Raw genomic sequence first — 25328 nt, 5'->3', positions numbered from 1 at the left:
CCGCGCCACTGTGCTGCCAGTGGTGGGGGGACCATTTCTGAACACAGGCAAGCCGCGTAGGGTCCCAGGCGGAATCCACATTGCTCTAAAAGAGCCTCCCGCTGTTCCCTAGTGACTCTCAGCAAGGAGACATCTTCCAGGATTAACTCCTGTGAAAAATGTTGGGAGACTCTTTAGTGAAGAGATAGGGAGATAAGATCACCCCTGCAGCTGCATCTTCACTCAACCCCTCTAGCACTCCAGATTACCCGAAGCAACCAGCTCCCCTCTATCACTCAAGCCCCACTTCTCCCTCTATAAGCACCCCTCACTCACCATTTCGTGGCTTCTGTTGTGTTATGCGTTTGGGAAAAGAATGCTAAAGTGAGAACTCCCTCAGTGTAACAATTCATGTCTGGAGATAGTGAATACAATGCTGCCCGTATTAAATGTTGTCATTTCTGTGTTTCTACAGTGACCTTGACTACTGGACTGCCCAGATGTTCAACATCACAGAGGCTTCAAAATTTGAGAAAAAATCCCCGAAAGAGCAAAGAGGACATGCTGAAAACTGTTCTTCATCACTCTGCTACAGAGAGAAAGGAATTGAAGGAGTGGAGAGAGAAGGAAAGCAAGATCCGCCAGAGGGAAAGCAGGATCCGCAAGACAAATGCAGTGGCCAAAAGGAAAAGCACAGAGCAGCTTCTAAGCATCCTGTCGCGCCAAGCGGACTCTATCGAGTCACTCGTTGCCATGCAAGCAGAGCACTACCGTGCTACTCCCCCCCCCCATCCCAAAGCTTTTTGCCTTGTGCCCCAATGTCAGCTCAAACCACCTTTCCCCAGCATTCAGGTTCTTACCACCACCAGCTGCCTCCAACACCTGTACGCTCACCAACCAGCCCTGATACCTACCACCCTTACCCTCTGCACTCAACCCCCATCACCATGCAGTATATGCACCCTGAAGTGCAGGATTCGTTAAACAGCACTCCAGACAGGACATATGCAAACTTGTGACTGTACAGTTCACCAACCCACACCCCTGCCCTCTTGTGTTCATGAAATGTTGTGTGTCTGTCTGTCAAGGAAGTTTTTTTCTTTTCAATAAAACAATTCTTGGCTTTGAAAACAGTCTTTATTATAGCAGATAGTGAAAGATACCTTAGCCCAGTAAAGAAAGAGGCACTGCAAATCATTTTAGGGATAATAGAATAACAGTGTAAACAGTGCAATTCACTCCCATGCAAGGCAGCAAACATTACTGTTGGCTTTCAGCCTCAAATTCTTCCCTCAAGGCATCCCTAATCCTTGAAGCCCTGTGCTGGGCCTCTCTATTAGCCCTGCTCTCTGGCTGTGCATATTCAGCCTCCAGGACTTGAACCTCGGTGGTCCATGCCTCACTGAATGTTTCACCCTTCCCTTCACAAATATTATGGAGGGTACAGCAAGCGGATATAACCGCGGGGATGCTGCTTTCCCCCAAGTCTAGCTTCCCATACAAGCAACGCCAGCGTGCCTTTAAACGGCCAAAAGCGCACTCCACAGTCATTCGGCACCGGCTCAGCCTGTAGTTGAACCGGTCCTTGCTCCTGTCAAGCTTCCCTGTATAGGGTTTCATGAGCCAAGGCAATAACGGGTAAGCGGGGTCTCCAAGGATCACAATGGGCATTTCGACGTCCCCTACTGTGATCTTCCTGTCTGGGAAAAAAGTCCCTGCCTGCATCTTCCTGAACAGGCCACTGTTCCGAAAGATGCGTGCATCATGCACCTTTCCAGGCCAGCCTGTGTAAATGTCAATGAAACGCCCACAGTGATCCACAAGCGCCTGGAGAACCATAGAGAAATACCCTTTACGATTAACGTACTCTGATGCCAGGTGGGAGGGGGCCAGAATAGGAATATGCGTCCCATCTATTGCCCCTCCACAGTTAGGGAAACCCATTTGTGCAAAGCCATCCACAATGTCCTGCACACTCCCCAGAGTCACGGTCTTTCTTAGCAGGATGCGATTAATTGCCTTGCAAACTTGCATCAAAACGATTCCAACGGTCGACTTTCCCACTCCAAACTGGTTCCCGACCGACCGGTAGCTGTCTGGATTTGCCAGCTTCCAGATTGCAATGGCCACCCACTTTTCCACCGTTAGGGCAGCTCTCAATCTTGTGTCCTTGCGCCGCAGAGTGGGGGCGAGCTCAGCACACAGTCCCATGAAAGTGGCTTTTCTCATACGAAAGTTCTGCAGCCACTGCTCGTCATCCCAGACTTCCATGACGATGTGATCCCACCACTCAGTGCTTGTTTCCCGAGCCCAAAAGCGGCGTTCAACGGTGCTGAGCATTTCCGTGAATGCCACAAGCACTTTAGTGTCACACGCGGCAGGAGAATCGATATCGATATCATCGTCAGACTCCTCACTGTCACTTTGGAGCTGAAGGAATAGCTCGACTGCCAAACGTGTTGTGCTGGCGACACTCATCAGCACAGTCCTCAGCAGCTCGGGCTCCATTTCCCACAGAAATCGCGATTCACACACAGAGCAGAAAGACACTCACAATGGCGCCAAACGTTGCCAGAAAGACAGACTGCTGGGATGTGAAGCGATGCACCACGGGGCGTTGGAACAGGAAGCGGAATGACCCACACACTTCCTTCCCCTTCCCACAATACTCAGCGCCAAAACGGCGCCAAAACAGGACGAGGTGCTCTGTGGGATAGCTGCCCACAATGCACCTCTCAATACAGCGCTGGAAAGTGCTGCAAGTGTGGCCACACTGCAGCGCTGGTAGCTGTCAGTGTGGCCACACTCCAGCGCTGGCCCTACACAGCTGCATGACCAGCGCTGTAACTCCCAGCGCTGCAACTTGTAAGTGTAGCCAAGCCCCCTGGCTTTTGACACAGTCCCGTAGGACATTCTCACAAGCAAACGAGGGAAATGTGGTCTAGACGCAATCAGTGTCATGTGGGGGCAGAGCTGGTTGAAAGCCCAGACTCCAAGAGCCCTTCTCCATGTCTGGCTGTCCAACGGAGAGGGTGCACCTAGTGGGTCCAGCAGGGATCAGTCCGGGGTCCGGTACTATTCAATATTTTCATGAATGATTTGGAAAATGGAGTGGAGAGCATGCGTCTAAAATTTGCAAATGACACCAAGCACTTTGGAGCACAGGATTGGAATTCAAAACGCCTTTAACAAATTGGAGAATTGGTCTTGAGCCAAACTCCATGGCTGGGCCCCTCTCTCTAGACTGGGCTGAAGTGAAACCCCAGAGCCAAACACTTCTCCTTCTGGGCAGTGCGCTCCGCCCTTGAATGGTCAGATGCTGCTTAGCACTGTCAGCACAGCTTTGGCTGGGGGATTCTCCCAGCACTTTCCACTAGCGGAAAAGTATTAAATCCCCATTTGACTGCTGGGGACAGAGCCCTAGAGGGAGGAGCAACTTGCCCAAGTCCCACAGGAAAAGGAAAACAACCAGCAGTGGAACCAGTAGGAAACCCAGCAATGGAACCCAGGAGTCCTGACTCCCAGTCCCCTGGCCTGGTCACTCCAGCGGAGCACACTCCCTCTCAAAGGCAGGGGGAGCGGCCATGAGGGCTGCTTGTAATTGCCAGCTGTGGGAGGGAGTGTGCAGCAGTGGTTAGCGAAGGGGCCTGGAAAGAAGAACAGCCCAGGGGTGTTGAGAGGCTCCAGGAAGGTGTGAAAAGCGTTGGGATGTCAGGATCCCAGAGGCGCTGTCACCCCGCACTAGGGCGGTGTTCAGGGCCAGCTTCAGGAAGTGCGAGGCCCAGTTGACTTTTAAAAAAAAATGTTAAAAAAAGTCTTTCATTCCTTAACAACCGGTTCCCTATAAAAAGTTCTGATTTAAGGGATCTGCCACAGTATGTATTTTTTTGTACCAATAGGGTTACCATACATCCGTATTTTCCCGGGAGGAATTTTTCAATTTTAAAAATTCCTCCCGGACGGTGATTTAAGAACCAAAAAGCCTGACATGTCCAGGAAAATACGGACGTATGTTAACCCTACCTAAAGTTCTGTTTTAAAAAGATGGGCCTAAACCAGAAATGAGCTCTGTTTCACATGTGTGGGTCCCCACCACTCCCTGGGGATGTGCTAGGGTGACCAGATGTCCCGATTGTATAGGGACAGAGCCAATTTTTTTCTTATATAGGCTCCTATTACCCCCCACCCCCATCCCGATTTTTCACACTTGCTGTCTGGTCACCCTAGGATGTGCACATGTGTGGGTCCCAGCTGCTCCCTGCCCCCCTCATTGAAGCAGGTGAGCAGGGTTACTGCCCTGGGAACTGCAGGCACCAGTGGACATGGGGCTGGCTGGAGGCAGGGCAGGGGCTGACTGGAGGTAGAGTCTGGCTGCAGGCAGGGCAAGGGGTGCGGGGCCGGCTGCAGACAGGGGTGTGTGGGGTGGGCTGGCTGGCTTCAGGCAGGGCCACATGGGGGTGCGGCAGGGGTTGGCAGGGCTGGAGACAGAGGAGTGCGGGACTGGCTGGCTTCAGGCATGGGGGTGCAGCAGGGGTTGGCTGGAGACAGGGCAGGGGGTGCGGGGCTGGCGCGGGCAGGGGGCGCGTCTGGGGCTGCTGCAGGCAGGGCAGGAGGTGCAGCAGGGGCTGGCTGCGTGCAGGGGGTGCGGGGCTGGCTGGAGACAGGGGCTGGCTGCGGGCAGGACAGGGGGTGCGGGGCTGGTGCAGGCAGGGGGTGCAGCAGGGGCTGGCTGCAGGCAGGAGGTGCATGTACAGGGGGTACAGCCCACCCTGTACGATAAGTGCCCCCTCACAGCCCCTCCCCCTCACACTGACACCCCCATGGACACTCCCCCTCACAGCCCCTCCCCCTCACACTGACACCCCCATGGACACTCCCCCTCACAGCCCCTCCCCCTCACACTGACACCTCCATGGACTCTCCCCCTCACAGCCCCTCCCCCTCACACTGACACCTCCATGGAATTTCCCCATCACAGCCCCTACCCCTCACACTGACACCCCCATGGACTCTCCCCCTCACAGCCCCTACCCCACAAACTGACACCTCCATGGCCCCTCCTCCTTACAGCCTCTCCCCCTCCCCCTGACACCCCCATGGTCTCTCCCCCTCACAGCCCCTCCCCCTCACACTGACACCTCCATGGACTCTCCCCCTCACAGCCCCTCCCCCTCACACTGACACCCCCATGGACTCTCCCCCTCACAGCCCCTCCCCCTCACACTGACACCCCCATGGACTCTCCCCCTCACAGCCCCTACCCCACAAACTGACACCTCCATGGCCCCTCCTCCTTTCAGCCCATCCCCTCCCAGAGACACTCCATAACCCTCCCTTCACACACAGAGGGTCTTGTTTGCAGGAGCCTAGATGACCTTCCAACCCTGAGATTCTCTGATTACAAACCCAGGGGTGAGATTTCTGAGGATTTACTCCGTGAGGGCTGGGCTCAGGCAGCCAGTTTCATCCAGTGATTTCACACCCCAGGCCCCCAGCATCTCCTCTGAGCGTATTTACCAGTGACACTGCGCGTGGGCGCTGGGTATAAGAGGCTCGGAGAGGCTGGGGGGCAAGAAATGCTGGATGTGATGCACCTCCCTTTGGAGGGGGGCTGGGCTGCTGCCTTTAGAGTGCCACCGACAGAACCTCCCGAGCAGTGGGGGAGCCACCAGCACTCAGCCCATGGCCCCGCCTGTGCTCTGCCCCCGCTCGGACTCTTCCCCCGGGGACCGCCTCACCCACTGGGGCATGCAGATCTTCCACCCAATCAGCGCCGAGCCAGGTCTCCGTGCTGCAAATTATTCCAGCATCTGGGAAGGAAAGCGCAGCAGCCCACAGCTCCAGCACTGGCAGCTCTTTGCTCTCACTGGGACAGGAGGCAACAGTAGGGTGACCAGATGTCCTGATTTTGTAGGGACAGTCCTGATATTTGGGGCTCTGTCTTATATAGGCACCAATTACCCCACAATCCCCTCCTGATTTTTCACACTTGCTATCTGGTCACCCTACTGCTCAGTTTGAGGCAAATGTCTCTGTGTTCTCTGCTGTTCGTGGAGAGGAATTCCCCCATTGATAACATTTCTTGCTGGGTCAGGGAGTGGAGAGAGAAGAGGCATTTGCTCTGTTTCATTCCTCTCCATGTTCTGTTCCTCCCTTCCCTTCCAGGGTCCGCCCTTCCATTTCAGACTGTGCAGTGACACCCTCCCTGCACCCAGAACTCTGGAGCCTTTGGAGCAGCACGATCCCATGAGGTCCTCAGTGACTGAAGGTCTTTTCCAAGTTCCAGGAGACCTCAGCTTGAGACTAAAGGAAGCTTCCTTCCTTCCTGGAGATCCTCTTGCACTTCCTGGAGATCAAGGTCATGAAGCCTCTGCTTTGCCTCCTGGCTCTGAATTAATGTCCAATTTTCCAGTATCTGCTCAAAAGAAACAAATGTTTCTAACCCAGGTGAGCGGAGCTAATTCAGTTCTCAGCTGGAATCCTTCACTCATGTTCCTTAGAAGATACAGACTCTCTGTGACACAGACTGACTGGGGTTCATCTCTGCATGTCCCCAGTGGGTAAGGAAAGACACTGAGGGGGAAGGAAGAAGATGGGCAGAAGGAGTCAAATGGGGCTAGACCAGAATAGAGGGGATTTTCTGCCTGTTAAAATGTACTGAATTGTCATCGCTAAAAAAACCCAAAACCCACTATCTTCTACTGGGTTTGAACCATCAGCCTTTTATTAGGCAGCCAAAGTGGTGAACCATAGACACAAGTAACTGCCTCCAGCCCAAGTTTGTCTCTGAAGGACCTACTGGCTCGTGCAGGGGGAAATACAGCTATGGGTGCGAGTTCAGGCCTCACCCAAAGCTTTTATTTTCATTAGCCATGTAGCTTTCCCGACTTACTTTGTCTAATTCACATGGAAAGTGCCATACGAGGGTGATGAGAGCAAATTCTAAACTCTGAAATGCGGAGGTGGCCCCTAGATTGGGATAAGGGGTTTGAAGAGAAAAAGCTCTAAGGATATAAAACCAGACAGTCTCCAGGGGCAGGTACAGTACCATGCCTCAACAAGGAGCCATTTGGGGGAGAGGGTTTCACTTCCTCTGTTAAATGTCCTGAGAGGTATTTTAAGATGAAGATAACACCATGGCTACCAGTTGACTGGCACGTCCTGGGTTAAAGAAAGGAAGGGACTTGGGTTAATAGTCTGAAGATTTGTGTTACCGTCACTGTCTGACCCCCCTTCAGTTCAGAGGTTTGTACTTTGTTGGGTGGAAGGCACAGACTCCTGGAGAGCAGGGGCAGCTGTTTCCATGGCAGAGAGCCTGGCCCTTAGGAGACTTTCTTGACTTGCTGTTTTGAAGCAATTCAATAAAATAACGGTGGAGCTACAATGTCCAGTCCAAAATTTCAGCCCCCCTGCTGCAAAAATGCTATTTGAGGATCTAAACAGGAGGCTTCCGGCGCTAGGACACCTGACCAGAGAGCTCAGTGGGGGGTGTAAGAGCTGCTGACTCTGAGGGTCCTGGGCTAAATCCACTTGCAGGTGGAAGGGTTTTGATTTATTTGATGGATAAGGAGCACCAGCTACCAGGGGAGAAGCCCTAACAACCTGCTGCCACTCCAGCTGCTGCCCCAGAGGGGGGAGCCCCAGGGGGCCTGCTGCTGCTCCGGCCACCCCAGGAGTGCTGCCGGGGGCCACTGAGCTGTGACTGATCCTGCTGCCCTCGGAACCACTGGTCAAGCGGTCCCCAGAGCCAGCCGCATTGGCCGCTGCTTGGGCTGTCCCTGGAGCCAGCTGATTGGGCAGCCATGGAGTCAACCACTGTGGCCACTATAGAAATCACTGAGGTCGCAGGAAGTCACAGAATCCATCACCTCCACCACCTCCATGACAGACACGTATCCCTTACAATGAGACAAACCCCTCCCTGCTGTGACTGCAGTTCCTGGAAGGAAAGAGAAGAACAGAAAGTGAAGAAAGAAAAAGTGAGACTCCCTGTCACCTCTCTCCCTGCTCGCTCCCCCTTGTATTCTGTAACCCCATTTCACTGGGTTCCCTGTGCTGGTGCCATGGGGGTGACACTAGAGTTCTGGGGATTTGGGGGGAGGGAAGGGGGCTCTTCACTTCTCAACATTTCACACAAAATTGTCTTTGGGCTGTTGGAGGGAGATGTAAATTGCAGAGTAGGCAGAGAAGTCACCCATGAAGGGTCATATTGTTCTGGTGACTGGTTCTGACCTGGATCACACGTTCTCTGACACAGGCTCATGTGCAGAACATGGAAGCTCTGGCTTTTCCTAAATGCTGTAGAGTGTGAGTTCCTGGGAAAGGGCAGGGGAGAGGGAGCAAGAGGAGAAAGGCAGAGACACTGGAGACGAGGAACTGGGGGGGAGAAGAAAGAGACAGAGAACACAGAGAGACAATCAATGATTGAAGCAGAACAGGTGTCCCAACTCGATCTTGCTCATGACAGGTGTTCAGAGAGACAGGTAGTTGCAGGTTTTCCAGTGTCAAGTCTGAACTTTGATTCTAACAATTTGAGTTCAAATATCGAGGGGATCTCCACATACCTGATCTCTTTGAAGTGTTTGGCTTAACCGTGATCTTCTCTTTCCCTAACTGTATTGTAATTTGGGGTTTATTTTTATTGTGCCTCCCTTTTGTTCAGGGCTGGCTCCAGACCCCAGCTCGCCAAGCACGCGCTTGGGGCGGCATTTTGCCGGGAGGGTGGCAGGCGGCTCCGGCGGACCTTCCGCACCAATGCCTGCGGGAGGTCCACCGGAGCCGCGGGACCACCGGACCTCCTGCGGGCATGACTGCGGAGGGTGCGCTGGTCTCGCGGCTCCGGTGGAGCATCTGCAGGCGTGCCTGCGGGAAGTCTACTGGAGCCGCGGGACCAGCGGACCCTCCACAGGCACATCTGCAGGAGGTCCACTGGAGCCGTGGGACTGGCGACCGCCAGAGTGCCCCCCGCGGCGTGCTGCCCTGCTTGGGGCGGCGAAATTACTAGAGCCGCCCCTGCTTTTGTTCATGTCATTATAATTGTAACAGCAAAGGAATTTGCAGGAGCAAAAACTGACTCAAAACTTTATTTCCCCATCAGCAGGAACATCATGCAAACAGCTCGAATCATAACACGGAAGGCCAGGGGATGGGAGATGCAGGTTCCCAAGTGTTCTGTCTTTCTCAGATGACACATTCCAGCCCCTTGTGTGTCTCCATCCTCTATGTCCCTTTGGACTTTGACACATTTATTGTCTCATTCTATGGATAATCTGATTGTAACACAATGTGACTGAAATTAAACCATTTCCAGATGAGGAAACAACAGAAGAGAAAAGCCATCATTTCATTGGCTTGGAATCAAACCCAGATCAACTGCTTGGATGGCACCTATACACACCACTATACCATCCATGCATCTAGCAGAAGTAGCTTTCCTGAAGGCTACGTGGGCTGGCAAAGGGGGAGACACATGACCATGGAGTTAGTGAGCAGGGTGGATGGGCTGGAAGCTGCCTGACAGCTGGGAGCAGAGTTAGAATCCCAGAATGACTGAAAGGGGGCAAAGGTGAAAACAGATCTCACTGGGAGCTGGCCCCACCCCCGCCACAGCCATAAGGAATGAAACACAAGATGCTTCTCCCATGTGCATTGACTTTGAACCTTGTTTGCAGTGTTGCCTGCCCAGCCCAGCGGAAGTGGCCAGGAGAAAGCCTCCAATGCTGCTCTTTCAGGTAGTTGAAGGCTGCTGTCAAACCCCCCTCATTCAGTCAGTCCCCAGCCTGTAGCAGTGCATGGGATTCTTCCGTCCTAAGTGCAGGACTCTGCACTTCTCCTTGTTGAACCTCTTCAGATTTCTTTTGGCCCAATCCTCCAATTTGTCTAGGTCACTCTGGACCCAAACCCTGTCCTCCAGCGCTTGGATTCTTTACATGCTTTCACAGAGTGAAGAGCACATGTTCCATGATTTCATAGGGCAGAGTTTTGTGCTATAGGGAGCTTTCCCTGTGTGAATTTGACAGGTGGATCAGCATAGAGACATATTGTGACCCTTCTCAGGGAGCTGAGGGCTGTGATAGTCACTAAGCAGGGGCTGGTGATGCCAAAGCCCAGGGACAGGGAGCTTTGCCAGAGTGGCACCTGCAGGTCACATGCTGGGGGGCTGACACAGGCTCAGTGCTCTGGAACCGCTCTGAACCAAACCCAGGCAGAGCCCTCATCAGTGTGACACCGCCCAGGGGACGCTGTCACTGGGGGAAACCTCCTTGCCTTCCGCACGTCCTGGGACTGACCTTGGAGCTTTCAGCCCCCCTGTTCCATGCCAGGAGCTTCCTGTAGTGAGTCACCTTAGCAGGACACCTGGGAAAGCCTTACACCACCCTGCAAAGGAGTCCTGCACCCCCAACTTCCACAATCACCAGTGACTCTCAGCCAGCGCTGTACAACAGAAGGTTTATTAGTGGTCTGGAATAAAGCCTGGGAAAGTTCTGTGTTAGCACAGGAAGCAGGAAGATTCAGCAACGTCCATCTTCATGAGACCCAAAACTCAGAGCCTGGGCTCTCCCCTCGAGTCCCCAAACCAGCAGATTCCTTGCTTCCAACAGCCCAACTCAGCCAGGCCCGTTTGTCCCTCTTCTGTCCTTTGTTCTGTTTCCCAGGCAACCTGCTCACCTGGCCTCCAGCTCTTTCTTTGTTCTCTGAAGGACGTAAATCACACACCGTGTAGAGGTCAAGCAGAGGAGTTTATTGCACACAGCACTGGCGGAGTGTCACCTTGCTTATTAGGCTCAGAGACACTGTCAATCAATTGATTACAACAGACGGGGTAGGGAGTTCCGCACCCCAGGTTAGGTTTTGCAGCAAGACAAGATAGCACATTAGCCAATGGTTAACAGGTTACATAATGTCTCCGCCCATCGTCTCAAGTTAGCAAGTTAACATTTAATAAATACTTTGATAAAATGTTATTAGTATAAAATATCAATGTTGAATTCTGATTTGGCGTCCATAGGAATGGAGCAACTCCTTTGATTTTCCAACAGGATGATTAAAGCAAAGAAACAGTGAAAGTATATGGCAATAAAGATTGTCTGTGTCTTAAGGCAGGCATTGGTTCCTGGGAAGGGAGGGGGAAGGATGCCATATCTTATACTGACGTGCCAACTTCTCATAAACTCAAGGTTGGATCTGTGGGAAAAACGTCTCCCTATAGAAGAGACTGACACAGTAGAAATAGGGATTTTTTGTTCAATCTGCACCTCTGAATAAGACACAATTATTTAGTTCTTAGCTCCAACACCTGGCAATTTTCTGACCAGGCCTATCTTAGCAAGCAAGGCTTTCTGTTTACCCAGCTTTCTCTTAGCTGATCACTATTTGCTAGCCCTCTGGTCCCTTGACCATACTCTGGACTTTGGGTTTGGAAAAGAGCTGGCACAATCCATAAACCAGGTTGTTATACAAAATGCAGATAGATTTTTAATTCTTCACATACAGTAATGGCAAAGTTCTTGGTTCAGGCTTGTAGCAGTGATGGAATAAACTGCAGGTTCAAATCAAGCCTCTGGAGTCCATCTACAGCTGGGATGGGTCATTTAGTCCTTTGTCTAGAGCTTCAGTTTGTAGCAAAGTCCCTCCAGAGGTATGAAGTAGGATTGAAAACAAGATGGAGACGAGGCATCAGCCTTTTATAGTCTCTTGCCATGTGGTCTTTGCTTTCTTTGTCCCAAGAACACTCTATCCAGCACGTGGCATAGAAAAACCTTAGAGTTCTGTCCATAGGCAGGCCCCCACATTCCTTGCTGAGTTACAAGGCGTATCTGCCTTCTCTCAATGGGTCGATTGTATAGCTGATGGTCCTTAATGAGCCATCAAGCAGGCAGAACTGACACCAACTTGTCTGGCTGGGGTGTTCCCCGGAAGCAGAGCACAAGTTTGAAATATGGACAGCATAGAGCCAATATTGATAATGTCAACTACAAAAATGATACACATCTAGAGATAGCATCATTATAATCAGCCAATCAGAACCTCTCCATAGACCCCTTACACGACAACCTTTCTACAATATTGGCTGCAAATATAGAACAGTGGTCGCAACGGTGATTGATACAGTTACAGATTATGTCATTAACGTCACAGGAGGTGACACAGCATCAGTGAGACTGATACTGGAATACTGCCTCCAGTTCTGGTGTCCTCATTTGAAAAAGATGTTGTGAAATTGGAGCTGGGGCAGCAAAGAGCCACCAAATGTTCTGAGGGTTGGAGAAAAATGCCTTCTAGTGAGCTACTGAAAGAGCTCAACCTGTTTAGCTTATCAAAAGAAGATAGAAAGGTGACTTCATTGAAGTGTTGAAGGGCCTTAATGGAGAGAAAAGATTGGGTATTAAAGGGCTCTTTAATCGAGCAGAGAAAGGCATAACAAGACTCAATGGCTGGAAGGTGAAAAGTGACAAATTCATATTACAACTAAGGCACAAATATTCAACAGTGAGGATGTTTCATCACAGGAACAAGCTACCAAGGAAAGTGGTGGATTCGCCATCTCTGATGTCATTCAATGAAGACTAGATGCCTTTCTGGAATGTGTTTGCCCCAAAAGTAGCTATTGTGTCATACAGGAGGCCTGTATGCAGGGGGTCAGATTAGATGCTCTAATGGTCTCTTCTGGCCATAAAGTCGACTAATTTCTGAACAACTGAGTGTAGCATTGAGAGAAGCATCTGACGTTTTCCTGTCTAGCCAGCTTGCTTCCAAAAACAAACAGCTCCTTGAGTGGGGTGATCCATAGGAAGTAGCTCAAACTTCCAAAGTGCCTGACCAGGGGAAGGACATTAGCACAGCGAGGGAGGGGTGTGACAGTGACATCACAAAGGCCTTTTGCAGGACCTCAGACTATTGGTCAAAGGTGGAGGGGAGGTGGTGACCTCACAGAGAGATGCTGACATCAGCCAGACAGGACAGGGGCGAGGGGCCAGGGAAACCTCAGAGACCCCTGTGGCTTTGCTTCAGCAAGTCTCCTTCTCCAGGTCTCTCTTTGAGGACTGAGAGAGTATTCGGGTTCACGTACGTGAGCGCCAGGAGGAACCTCTTTCGAGTTTTCTCCTTCCCTTTTCCTGATTTTACTAGAGAGCCTCCTTGAGGTTTGAAACCTGTTCAGTCTGATCCATCTGGTGACCGTTGAATTCTGTGCATGGAAAACACGAACTTAAGGAGGCAGAATTTTATTCCACACCTGGAATTTTGTCCCTTAGAATCACTGGGGACATTAGGGTTTGTCCTTTTTGTTTCACCTTTTCCTCCATCCATCCCTCCCTCCTTTCTCTTTGTCTCTTGCTTCTTTTGTCCTTTCTCCTGTTCCCCTCCCAACACCAGGAGGGGTGTGTGTGTGTGTGTGTGTGTGTGTGTGTGTGTGTGTGTGTGTGTGTGTTGCGGGGGAGCAGTGTGGTTTTTCCCCGTGTAGCAAGCACCAGACCTGGCACCACCCCCAGCTCTGCCCCCTTCCTGCCACTGCGACCCCATCTCACCTCCTGACCCTGGCTGGGCGCCCCTGGCCCCTCGTAGCAGGGGGCTGTGCAGGAGGGTCTCCTTGCAACCATGAGTGGGTGTCTGGTGGGTGCCATCACCTCCGCCAGAGACCCCCAAGAGACTCACTAGCTTCCTCCGCATGCGGGGAGGGGCTCCTACTTTCTGACTTGGGGGGCGGGAGATTCCGTGATGTCAGAGCCCGTGGGGGGAGGGGATCGAATCATAGTCTGGAGTGGCAGGGCAACCCCCTCCCCCAGTCAGATTCTGCTAGGGGGCTGGGCTGGGATCTCTAGGGAGGGAGACACAGGAAAAAACAGCCACCACTATGGAACCCAGGAGTCCTGGCTCCCCATTCCCCTGCTCTCACCTCAAGTCCCCCCTCCACTCCCAGAGCCAGGGATAGAACCCAGAGGTCCAGGCGCCTGGTGCCCAGCCCCCTCCCTGCTCTGACCACTAGACCCCACTCCCCTTTTAGGCTCACTGCCTCTTCTATCCACCCAGCCCACCTGTCCATCCCTTTGCTGCAGGTTTCTGGGGTGTCTCCCCTGCTCTGCGCTCCCCCAGTGCAGCCCAAGGCCTTTCGTCCCCCCAACCACACATCCTCTCCCCCCTCGTGCTGGATCGTCTGCTTGGCCCCCCACCGCCTCTCGGGGTGTGCTGTGCGGCGTGGCTGGGGATTGTGCAATGGCCCAGCACCAAGCAACGCAGAACGTAAACCACAGGCCCTGCCCTGCCCCACCCCACCGGAGCTGCCTTCCAGGTGCATCGGAGCCCAGCGCCCTGCACCTGTGCCCTCCTGCCCCACAAGAGGTGAGCTGCAGTCCCCACCTCACTCTGCAGAGGGGAGAAGGGTCAAGCCAACCAGCCCATTTAGGATGGGGGAATCAACACCCTTTTTTCTGCACAGCCACTGACCATCAGCAGGATTCCTCCTCCTCCTCCCTCCTGTGCCTCAGTGCAACTAAATCTCCACACCTAGACAGCCGGTCCATCCGCTGCACCTCAGTCCCCCATGCCTGAGCCTCCCTGCCAAAGCCCTGCACCTGGCTCCGTAGAATTAAGTCTCACATCTCGCTGGGAACTCCACTTCTGTGCCCAGGGAGTATCAACCCTCCTCAGTAGATGACCTGAGTCTGAGAAACACAGTGTCTGTCTTCTCTAAAGAAGTACGTGGAGAAACGATGTGTGACCACGTGGCCTAATGGATAAGGCGTCTGACTTCGGATTAGGCAATTGAGGGTTCGAGTCCCATTGTGCTTGTGCAGTTTTACCTTTGTGCTGAAAGTCCTGCTCCCTTCAGGGCTGGAACCTCTTCTTGGCCACTCAGGCCAATGCTCTGGCTTCAGCTAGAGCCCTGGGAAGGAGTTGGGGGGTGGGTGTCACAAAGGCTGGGGCATGAGCCCCAGGTGCTTCCAGTCTTGCCTTTGCTCTTCCTGACTTGCCAAAGAAAGTGGGCGGCTGCCCAGGCTAGCATGTGGAGCAGTTTCCCTCTTCCAAATGTGCGCCTGTCCCTGTGCTTGAAGGGGGTTGCTACATAGCACCTTGGGAGCCTGGATGTTTCTCTGCTTCTCGCCAGCTGGGGAAAAGCCTCTTGGGGTAAAATCTCCTGCCCCACTGCCAAAGTGAGCACCTGGAGTGGGAACGGTAAGAGGCCCCACCAAAGGGGCTGGCCCTGCTTTCCTACCGTCTTCTGATGTTGGCCACAGAGCATCAGCAGCCGCCCTACATGCTGGTCTGTGGATGGCCTTCAGTGGGTGTTTGGCATGGCAGGGAGCAGGCTGGCTAGGGGTCTTTGTCGCTGTCTGCTGGCCACGCATAGGCATGGTCCTGCCCTCCTCTGAACAGCCAGAGTTAGTCTGTGCTTAGAAAGCAGAGACACAGGAGACTCCAGACAAGAGGGTGAGAAAGATTGAGAAAGGACCTATGCAGACAGCCCACACTACAGGGACACTGCCTGGTTAAGGGATGTGGAGGCACCAAATTACCCCAAGTTTCCTGGTGCCCTACGCAGCTGTGTACTGCTCCAGCGGCGAACTCGATCCCCCAGCTGGCTGAGCCGGCCAGGAAAGCTGCCCGAGCCGGCCAGGAAAGCTGCCCCTGCCCCTGCTCCGCCTCTTCCCCACAGCCCCCCACCCCCGGTCTGCCCTCACCCCCCTCTTCCCACCCCTGCTCCACCCCATCCCCCCCCACTCCGCCCCTTCCCCTGAGCTACATCCCGGTGGACGGCAGGAGGGATCAGGTGCACCCTGCACTCACCGGGCGGTGGGAAGTGGAACGACCTGGCCCCAGCCTGCTCTGCTCCACCAGCTCCCAGCCGTGCCACTGGTGAGTGCTGGGGGGTGTTTTTCCCCCAGCCCCCAAGTTCCAAGGCTGGGAGCAGAGTGCAGCAGGCTGAGGCCGGATCACTCCACTTCCCGCCACCCCATAAGTGTGGGGTCAGGCCTGCCCTGCAATTACCGGGCGGCGGGAAGTGGAGTGACCTGGCCCCAGCCTGCTCCGCTCTGCCAGCTCGAGCTGGGGGACGGGGGTGTCGTGTAGGGCACCAAAATGTCTAGGGACAAGCCTGAATAGATCATTTTCCCACAGGGGCCGATGGCTGTTAGAATAGAGATATTCAGGCTGCCTGCACAGGCCGAGACTTTAAGAACTGCGGTGTCAGAGGTGGGAAGGGGGACACTGGGGAACAGACTCTGTGGGTGTATAGAGATAAGCCCGACTGGTGTGAAGGGCTTTGGAATCTGCTTGCTTGGAAACTAACCCCAGTAAACATCCCTTTGTCTGCGCTTCCCACTTAAGGTCTTTTGCTGTTTGCTGTCTGCGTGACAAGAGCCAGGGAAGTGGGTGGGGGAAGGGAAAGCCCTCTAACAATGGCTCCTTGCTCCTCCCACTCCGGGGTCAAGGATGGGCAGGACTTCAGGCTCTGCTTGAGGGATCCTGGCACAGGGGCTGGTGGGGGAGAAAGGATTGTAGATTCTCACCTGTGCTCTGGAGAGGAGGTAATAAGTGAAGGGGCATTTTTTACTCCTCCCCTCCTCAGTGTCCCTGGGCTGGAATTCTACATTCCACAGGGCCAAATAAGGGGGTGAAGCCATTTGGTTAATGAAAACCAGGGCTCCAGGTGAGGTTTGACCTCACAACCTCAGCATAGCTCCTCTCAGCACTGCCCTATAAGTACTGTGCGCTAGCCAATTGTGCACTGGAGCACCTATTAGTTGTTGTTCTCTGAGACCCCCTAGGTTGATACAGGCAAGGAGTGACCCCAAAACATTCTCAGTGGAGCTGAGAGCAGGTAGCGACAAGTGTTGTACTCGGTGGGGTGGATTCTTCTTAAGGGTTCCAGGCACCATTTGACCCTTTTGTTCTTCCCTGTGTAATAACAGAGCTGGTTACGACTCAATGCAGAGCCTTGCTGCAGACCAACAGAGCTGAAATCACCAGCTCTAAGCATTAGTCCTGCTTTGGGACAGTGTCTCTCATGCAATGAACTGCCCAGTCTGCGCTAGCAGTGAGGCTCCCTCACTAACAGCTGAAATCAGGGAGAGCTGTGTGAAGTGCAGGGCCCCAGGGGTGCCTGAACAGGGGGGAACAACACCCCAGGGCTTTTAAAAATGGGAGGGCTCTGCCTTGCCACTTTGTAATGACCGTAAGGGCGAGTGAGGGTGGGGAGGGGACGGAGAGCAGCGAGCGGGAGGCAGGGTCTTTGGGGAGGAGGCAGCGCAGGAGCGGGGCCTTGGGGAGAAGGGGTGGGGCTACTGTTTGGGCTCTGGTGGCTGCTACTTTTAGGCAGGGCAAGTGGGGCAATTTGCCCCACAAGCCCTGGCCAAGAATCCCTTCCCTGGCTAGAGACGCCTTTTTAATTTTTACTCACCCGGCAGTGGTCTGGGTCTTCCACAGCACTTCAGCGGCGGGTCCTTCAGTGCTGCCGAAGACGTGGAGCGAGTGAAGGACCCGCTGCCACTGAAGACTCAGACGCCGCCCAGTGAGTACAAACGCCGCAGCAGGTGGTGCCTTTTTTATGTCCACTCCCCGGCTTTGCCCCAGACCCCCGAATCCTCTGGGCGGCCCTGCTTTTAGGGAGCCTGTTCCGCTCCTGGTGGGACCACAAGGTGTCAAATGGTGCCTGGAACCCTTAAGAAGGATCCACCCCACCAAGTACAACACTTGTTGCTACCTGCTCTCAACCCCACTGAGACTGTTCTGGGGTCACTCCTTGGCTGTATCAACCTAGGGGGGTCTCAGAGAAATATAGCAAACAGGTCTTCCAGTGGTGCAATTGGTTAGCGCACAGTACTTATAGAGCAGTGCTGAGAGGAGCTATGCTCAGGTTGTGAGTTCAAGCCTCACCTGGAGCACTGGTTCTCATTAACCAAATGGCATCACCCCCTCATTTGGCCCTGTGGAATGTAGAATTCCAGCCCAGGGGACCCTGAGGAGGAGTCAAAAATGCCCTTTCAATTATTACCTCCTCTCCAGAGCACAGGTGAGAATCTACAATCCTTTCTCCTGCTGCCAGCAGAGCCTGGAGTCCTGCCTATGGTGTCTGTACTATTGACAAAGACTAAGTGACAGGGACAAAACACTCAAATCCTGCCTGGTGCAGGGAGCCAGGTTTGTTCTTCAAATTCTGTCATTCGTACATTTCCAGGTCTGGGAATGTCCCACAACAGCATTGAATGGGAAGCTGCCTGCAGAACAGTTACACTGCACAGAGCTCCTGCGGAGGAGGGGTGGGAATTAGTAACATTTTGAGGATTGTTTGGGAAATGAGCCTTTGCTGACAAGGTTTGTCTCTGTTCATATTTCACCTTCAGGTGTTATGTTGAGGGATCTTTAGTATATTTTTGGGAGGTTAATAACTATCTCCTCAACTTTATTTACTCAACTTAAAAATTGGTGTCACCTGATTTTTGCATCTCCCTGTGAAAATGCAACTGACACGTGTGGCTTTCTACAGGGGGTCATGATGTTAAAGTTGGGGAATTCAGTCTCTGTACTTCTGGGTATGGGGGAGGGGCTGTTGCTTTTTTACAGCTGCCTCAGGGCCAGGCACACCGGGCTGTTAGCTGCACCTACTGTCCTTGCCAGGGGCCCATGCTGAACCCTGGGCGGCTGCACTGCCGTGCTGGGGTGACTCTGCAGGTGGAGAAGCTGCTGTGGAGCAATGTAGAGCAGGTGCAGGAAGGAGCCGGGGTCACTATTCACATTCTGAAGTGCACAATTTTCCAAATTTGGGAATAGATTCATTGATTCATAGACTTACGGTCAGAAGGGACCATTATGATCATCTAGTCTGACCTCCTGCACAATGCAGGCCACAGAATCTCACCCACCCACTCCTGTAACAAACCCCTAACCTATGTCTGAGTTATTGAAGTCCTCAAATCGTGGCTTAAAGACCTCAAGGTGCAGGGAATCCTCCAGCAAGTGACCCGAGCCCCACGCTGCAGAGGAAGGCGAATGTCTGAGAACAATTCTAGGGGAAGGTGAATGCAGAGCAATGACACTGGAGTTGCCCAGACCTCCAATGGGGGCAGCGTGGACATTAATAATCGGAAGATCATTTGTGAAATTAGTCGTCACTGACAAGATTTGTCTCTGTTCCTATTTCACACTGTGGTGTTAGTTAGAGGAATCAGTACAGATTTTTACTATATTAATTAAACAATTTTATTTAACCAAGCCAAAAACTTAATGTCACTTATTTTTTCTCTCTCCTAGCAAGAATGAATTGAATTTTGTGACTTTCTGGAAAGTGCAGTGAGATTAAATGTGGGGAATTCAGTCTCTGTGTTTGTGATCTGATGTTTTCCTCTCACAGGTCAGTGCCTGCATTGAAATACCAAGAGGGATCTAAGGGCTGGTGTACGCTGGGCACTTCACTGGCAGAGCAACGTCTCCCAGGGTGTGACACCCCCCCCAAACCCATCTAGTTAAGGTGACCTAAGCCCTGGTTAGATAGTGCTAAAGAAAAGGAAGAATTGTTCTGTCTATGTAGCTATTACAGAGATGGGAAAACCCCTCCAGTCACTGTTTACTCCAAAGTGCTATAGCAGTGTTTTAAGTGTAGAGAGAGTGAAAGTAGATCTGGCTCCAGTTCTCACTGTGGATGCTCAGGTACTAAGGCTACAATAGTAACAACAGCGCAGTTCTTGCATAGTTGGCAGGATTTGAACCTGCGCAGGGAGACCCCAATGGATTTCTAGTCCATCGCCTTAACCACTCAGCCACAACTACTTGATAGGTGCCAGCTTCACTACATGATGATTTTGTTCTCACTGAATTGTCACTTCAAACTGTTTGCTCAGACCAGCTTCCCCAGCACACTCACGGCTGCATTAGTGTAAGTGTATCCTGGGCTGAACAGCGAGAATTCCTGCCCATTTCCCTTACGGCTGGAGCAGGATGGGAGTGTGTTTGTGTGAACGACATTGATTGTTGTTCATTTCCCACTCTGACAATTCAGACAGTCCCTTTCCTAGTCAAATCTCCAGCACATCGTTCCAATAGCAGGGGGCAGGATTTCTCTGGGGCACTGAGGGCTGGTGCGTGAATTCAGTCTTGCATTCCACCCTTGATGTTTCATGGACTAACAACAGCAGGAGAAAGAAAGAGCCGAGCCAGGGATGCAAGTGCCACGTCCCCTCTGTCTGACCATCGCCACTGCAGGAGAGAAGGGTTCACTGGAATCGAATGCCCTGACTCAGACAAGAGACACAGGAAGATTTTGCTGTTCATGGATCTGTGCAAAGGAAATTTTGTCTCTGTGTGAAACTGAGGTCGGAAATGAAACATCCACATGGTGGCCTAATGCTCTATGGAATGTGGGTGAAGGACTCGGGCTGGGAAATGATTTAACAGGGGTTTGTATCAATTTATTGCCCTGATTAAAATCTATGGCTAAAAGGCAGCCACTGTTATTAGTACTTGTACCTGTGTAGGGACACCCCAGTGGGTGTCAAGTCCATTGCCTTAACCAGGGGCAGTCGATTATTTTATCAAGGTACAAATTTCTTGGTCAAGGCCTAGGCTCCAGAGAAAACAATACACTGCTGATAAGCAGAAGTACATCAAAAGATTTTGTAGCCACTGTGGGCATAACTATGATGTGTCGTGTTTCACTCTTTATACCTGGCACCACCTCCTTTCCCTTTAGCCTTGTAGTTGACTAAGGGCAAAGCTGAAACTCTCCTCAGATACCAGGGAGTGTTTATGTCCATTCATACACAGGGGTTTGATGTTGCTGCTTTCAGTCCTCCAGCTCTGGCGGGATAAGGAACAATTCAGGCTGACACTGAACTGAAGGAGGAAGATCATTTTTTGACCGGGAGAGGGACGCCTCCTCTTAAAGGTGTTTGTCTGGCTGGCAGTCCTGGTTCCCAGGTCTCGCCCGTGGGGCTCCAGCAGTTTTGGGACCAGGTCACTCCCTTGGCCCCACCTGCCGTGCCCAGGCGCTCCCCCCTAGGGGAGCTGGCAGTGCAGCGGAGCTGAGAAGCATCTGCCTGCTCACTCCAGTGGCTGCTGGCCCCTCCGCATGGCAGGGCAGGGTGGGTCTGTGCCTCTGCGCGCTGCCCCTGCCTTTTCACCCCTATGGCCAATGGGACGCTGTGGGGGTGATGCCTGGGGGAAGCAGCATGCGGAGGACCCCCAGCCCGCCCCACCTTAGAGCCCCAGGTCAGCACCACACTCCTGACCCCCTTCCTGAGCCTGCACCACCACCCCCTCCCCACATACCCCCTCCTCCCCCCAAACTCTCTCCCAGAGCCTGCACCCCCTCCACGCCCCCAGCCTCCAAACTCCCTCCCAGAGCCTGCACCCCCTCCCCTTCCCACCCCCGTCCTACCCCCCCCAATCTGCCACCAGAGCCTGCAACACCACCCCTCCTCCTGTTCCCGCTACCCCCTGCCCCAGCCCAGAGCCTGCACCCTGCACCCAAACTCCATCCCAGAGCCTGCACCCCAGAACCCCTCACCCACCCAAACTCCCTCCCAGAGACCAGCCTCTCACCCCTTCTGCACCCAAACTCCCCCCAGAGCCTGCACCCCAATCCCCAGCCCAGGGCCTGCACCCTAGACCTCCTCCCCCCACCCAAACTCCCTCCCAGAGCCTTAGGCAGGTGGAGGGTGGAGTTTTGGGGGGTGGGTTCTGGGCAGTATGAGTGACATTATTGGCCCACTGGAAGGACTGGAGGACTGGCACTGGCCATAAGGTAAATTGAGGTTGAGACCCTGCTTTAAGGGATTGGAGCAATGCTGGAGAGACTGACGGGCAGGGAGCTGGGGAGCTGTGTGTGCCCCAAGGAGAGTTGTTGTTGTGCTCTGGTGACACAGAGCGGGGATGGGGAGTTTGTAAGGTGTGGTGTTTGTATAGAGAGAAAGTTTACTAACCCCCAGGGTAAAAACTTGTCCTGCTCTGGGCTATATGTGACCCTCTTTGTTGAAAGTGTAGGTCAGTGGGTGAATGTTTCCCTGCAGGGTAATGGGTTCCTAGTTCCAATCCAAGTGATTCCCTTTAAAAACTTTTTTGAATGAAAATCAATTTGCAGACCCATCTCCAGTATGTTCAGGAGTTCGCTGAATGGGGGCGGGGGGCTTGAAATGAATTTAAACACTCAGCATTTTCCTGTACAAATGAATAAAGACCTAGCAGAGCTGTCCAGCAGCTGAAATCAGTTCCAGTCCTCGGCGTCTCTAAGAGGGACACTCGGTAGCTGAGGCATGTGGGACACCTCTGTGGTGAGGACAGGTGAAAAAATGCTGGATTCAATGAAAGCTGAGACCATAGGAGGGGAAAGTGAATGGCAGCACCACACAGGGTCATAACACTCAGACATGGGGCTTCACTGTCACTGCCCCTGTGTTTTCCATCATTTATATCCCCCTCCCGCACACACTGTCACACACAACCTTCTCCCCTTGAGCCCAATCCAACCCTCCCCCCTCCCTCCCACCCCTCAGACGCCATGGGACACAGTCTCTCGGTGACTCACCCAGATGGGGGCTTCTCTCTGCATCTCCCCAACAGGGGAGCAGAGAGCTGAAAGGGCCACAGAAGAAGTTGGAAGCGGGAGACCCTGTTACCAGCTGGGCCCTGTGGCTGGTGCCTGTGATCCCAGCTCCTGGGGAGGCTGAGGCTGGCGGATCGCTTGAGTTCAGGAGTTCTAGGCTGCAGGGGGCTGTGCTGATCAGGTGTCCACACTAAACTCGGCATCAATATGGTGATCCCTGGGAAGATTGGGGTCCCCAGGTTGCCTAAGGAGGGGTGAACCGGCCCAGGTCAGAAATGAAGCAGGTCAAAACTCCCGTGCTGATCAGTAGTGGGATCGTGCCTGTGAATAGACCCTGCAGCATAGCCTGGGCAAGACAGTGAGACACAGTCTCTTTTTATACCGACACCCCCCGCAGAGCCTGGAGGGGGGGATGGGAGCACCCACACGCTGGGGATTCTGACTTGGGGGGAGGGACGCACCCAAGCAACACAGATCTTGAAAAGGGGAACAGAGACACCCACAGATCCCGGCTGGGGCAGGCAAGGGAAACCACACACTGGAGCTAGTTCATGGGGTGGTGGACAGAGACACCCACCGGAGATCCCGGATGTGATCACCCACATGATGGGGATCTTGAACTGGGCGGAGGGAAGCACCATGTACCAGAGGTTCTGAAGGGGGAACAGGGACACCCACACACCAGGTGTCTCACAGCAAGAGCTGCGGTCTTCATTTACACAGGGCAGTGATGGGGAATTAACCACGTCCCTTGCGGAGCTTGTTCCACTAGATGATTAGCCTCATTGAAGTACCCAGACCTTTTAACAATAAGAAGTGAAATGAAATGGCCGCATGATGGCAACAGAACCTAAGAAACGTGTTCGTCTCTAAGGTGCCACGCGTACTCCTGTTCTTTTTGAGGATACAGACTAACATGGCTGCTCCTCTGAAACCGAAGAGATGAGAAGCCATGTTCTTGTGCAATGTGCATTGAAGCTGAAAAGGGAGATGTTTCCTCTTTGATTCCTAAGCCCCCAACTCTAATCCACTAAACACCCCTTTCCTCCCACAACCAGGACTAAAACCCAGGAGTCATAACTAGTGGCCCCCCTTAACCTTCTCTCTGTGAGGAGGAAGAAGAAGCTCTGAGACCCCTGGGCTGTCCCCTTGCCACCCTGCCTGGGCTGCACTTGAAACCCAATGGGGTTTCCTTGGGCAGTTCTGAATCTTGCTCCCAGGAAGGGTGTAATTTTAGGAGCAGGTTCCAAATAGTGCAATTAACCAGCCAGAAGGGACAGCAGGTATCGGTGTAGGAGCCATTGAAATCATCATAGCAAAGAAGTTCAGGGAAACTGTTATTAATGAAGTGTGAGTGAAAGGTGAGAAGCTGATGGTGTCAGTGTCACACTAGAGGGCGCTGAGATGGTTTTAAATTTGTCATCCAAACCCAGCCACCGCCTAGCACATGTTTTAACCTCTTCTTCTCTTACCGTTGCTCCTTATCAGGGAAGGGGAGAGAGCAAACGAGCAATAGAAACAGAGACCTAGTGACCGAAGCAAACATTTCTTTGCTCCTTGCTTGGCTCTGTCAGTTATTTGGGTACAAACTCACCCCCACCCACTGTCTGGGCTGGGCTCAGTGGGCAGGAAGAGCTCAGCTGTCAGTGGGACTTGGGGAGCTCGGGACATTACTGTGAGCTGCTTGAATGTTTAGGTGAAAACCACCAAACATGGACACAAGGTCTAGGCTGCAGTAACTCATCTTCATCTGCGGCTGTTGAAGCTACAAGGAAGAGGATTAAATTCAACATTTAAATTTACGTTTCACCTCAGAGAATAAAACAAATGTGTCTGTGAAAAGAGGGGAGTCGAGTTCAATCCCTTGTCACCATCAATGTGCAAACCAGGAACTTGTTGCTTTGCATTCCTGATGTGTCGCCATCATGTGGCTATTCTGTCTCCGTCCCTTTAATTAAAAAAATGTGTTTTTTTCATAAAAACTATATTTTCCTTGTAGAGACACAGGGGCAGATTAATCCACAAAGGAAAGGGGATTCCATGGCCGTTCTGGAGGAGAAGGGAACGTTTTCAGCATCACTAAATTATTTTGTTGTGCCTCACAGAGAGAGAAAGAGAGAGAGAAAATAAACCTATTAATCTGAGCTACCGACACAGATCACAGCATGAAATACACAATTTTGTGTTTAATGAGTTGTGTTCATTTACATAATATGAAAAATATGTATTAGGCAATGCATGAAAACCTCACTGCATTGAACAACCCACTTGATCTAGTCAATGTACTACAGAATATTCAAAGGACTTAAGAAAGATGTGCTTATAAATTAACGTGTTGTGCCATTTACACACGCACAAGACACAGAAGAAACTGAATTATTTGAGCTACTAAAATTTCCACTTTCTTACAGCATTTTAGGTCTCAAGGTTGTTTTAATTTGCTTATTTTTTTGGAACTAGAAATAGGGAAAGAGTACGCTGAAGTCAGTGGAATTACTGCAGTGAGGGATTAGTCTCATTATTTGTGACTAACAAAACCTTCGTTAACAGAGAGTTAACTTTGACTGTGACTATCTCTTACCTTCCAGAACATCGAGTTCAGTAAAACTCAAACTCTGGAAAAACAGGGAATACAGAGTGATGATACATGCCCAGATTACCTTAACTCTGCCCTCTAGAAGAGAATCCCTGATAGCATATGAGAACAAGGAAAGGTTTGGGGACAAATTACAGCTACTTCCCAAGAGTTTGTTTCTCCTGTAATTAAGTGATCCTGGCCCCATCAATTGATCCTGGCCTGGTGTCTGGCCGTGGAATT

At 52.3% G+C, this 25328-nt stretch overlaps 1 non-coding gene across 1 annotated transcript; it reads right to left on the bottom strand.

Moving 5' to 3' along the window:
* Nucleotides 1-19658: 19658 nt before the first annotated feature.
* On the bottom strand, nt 19659-19740 carry TRNAS-AGA. The gene has a single exon. It is a non-coding gene; the product is annotated as a tRNA-Ser (tRNA).
* Nucleotides 19741-25328: the final 5588 nt, after the last annotated feature.

This window comes from Mauremys mutica, unplaced genomic scaffold, assembly GCF_020497125.1.
Source record: "Mauremys mutica isolate MM-2020 ecotype Southern unplaced genomic scaffold, ASM2049712v1 Super-Scaffold_100320, whole genome shotgun sequence".
Classification (NCBI taxonomy): domain Eukaryota; kingdom Metazoa; phylum Chordata; order Testudines; family Geoemydidae; genus Mauremys; species Mauremys mutica.
The sequence above is the reverse complement of the archived record's forward strand: the minus strand, read 5'-3'. Positions and strand labels throughout refer to the sequence as shown.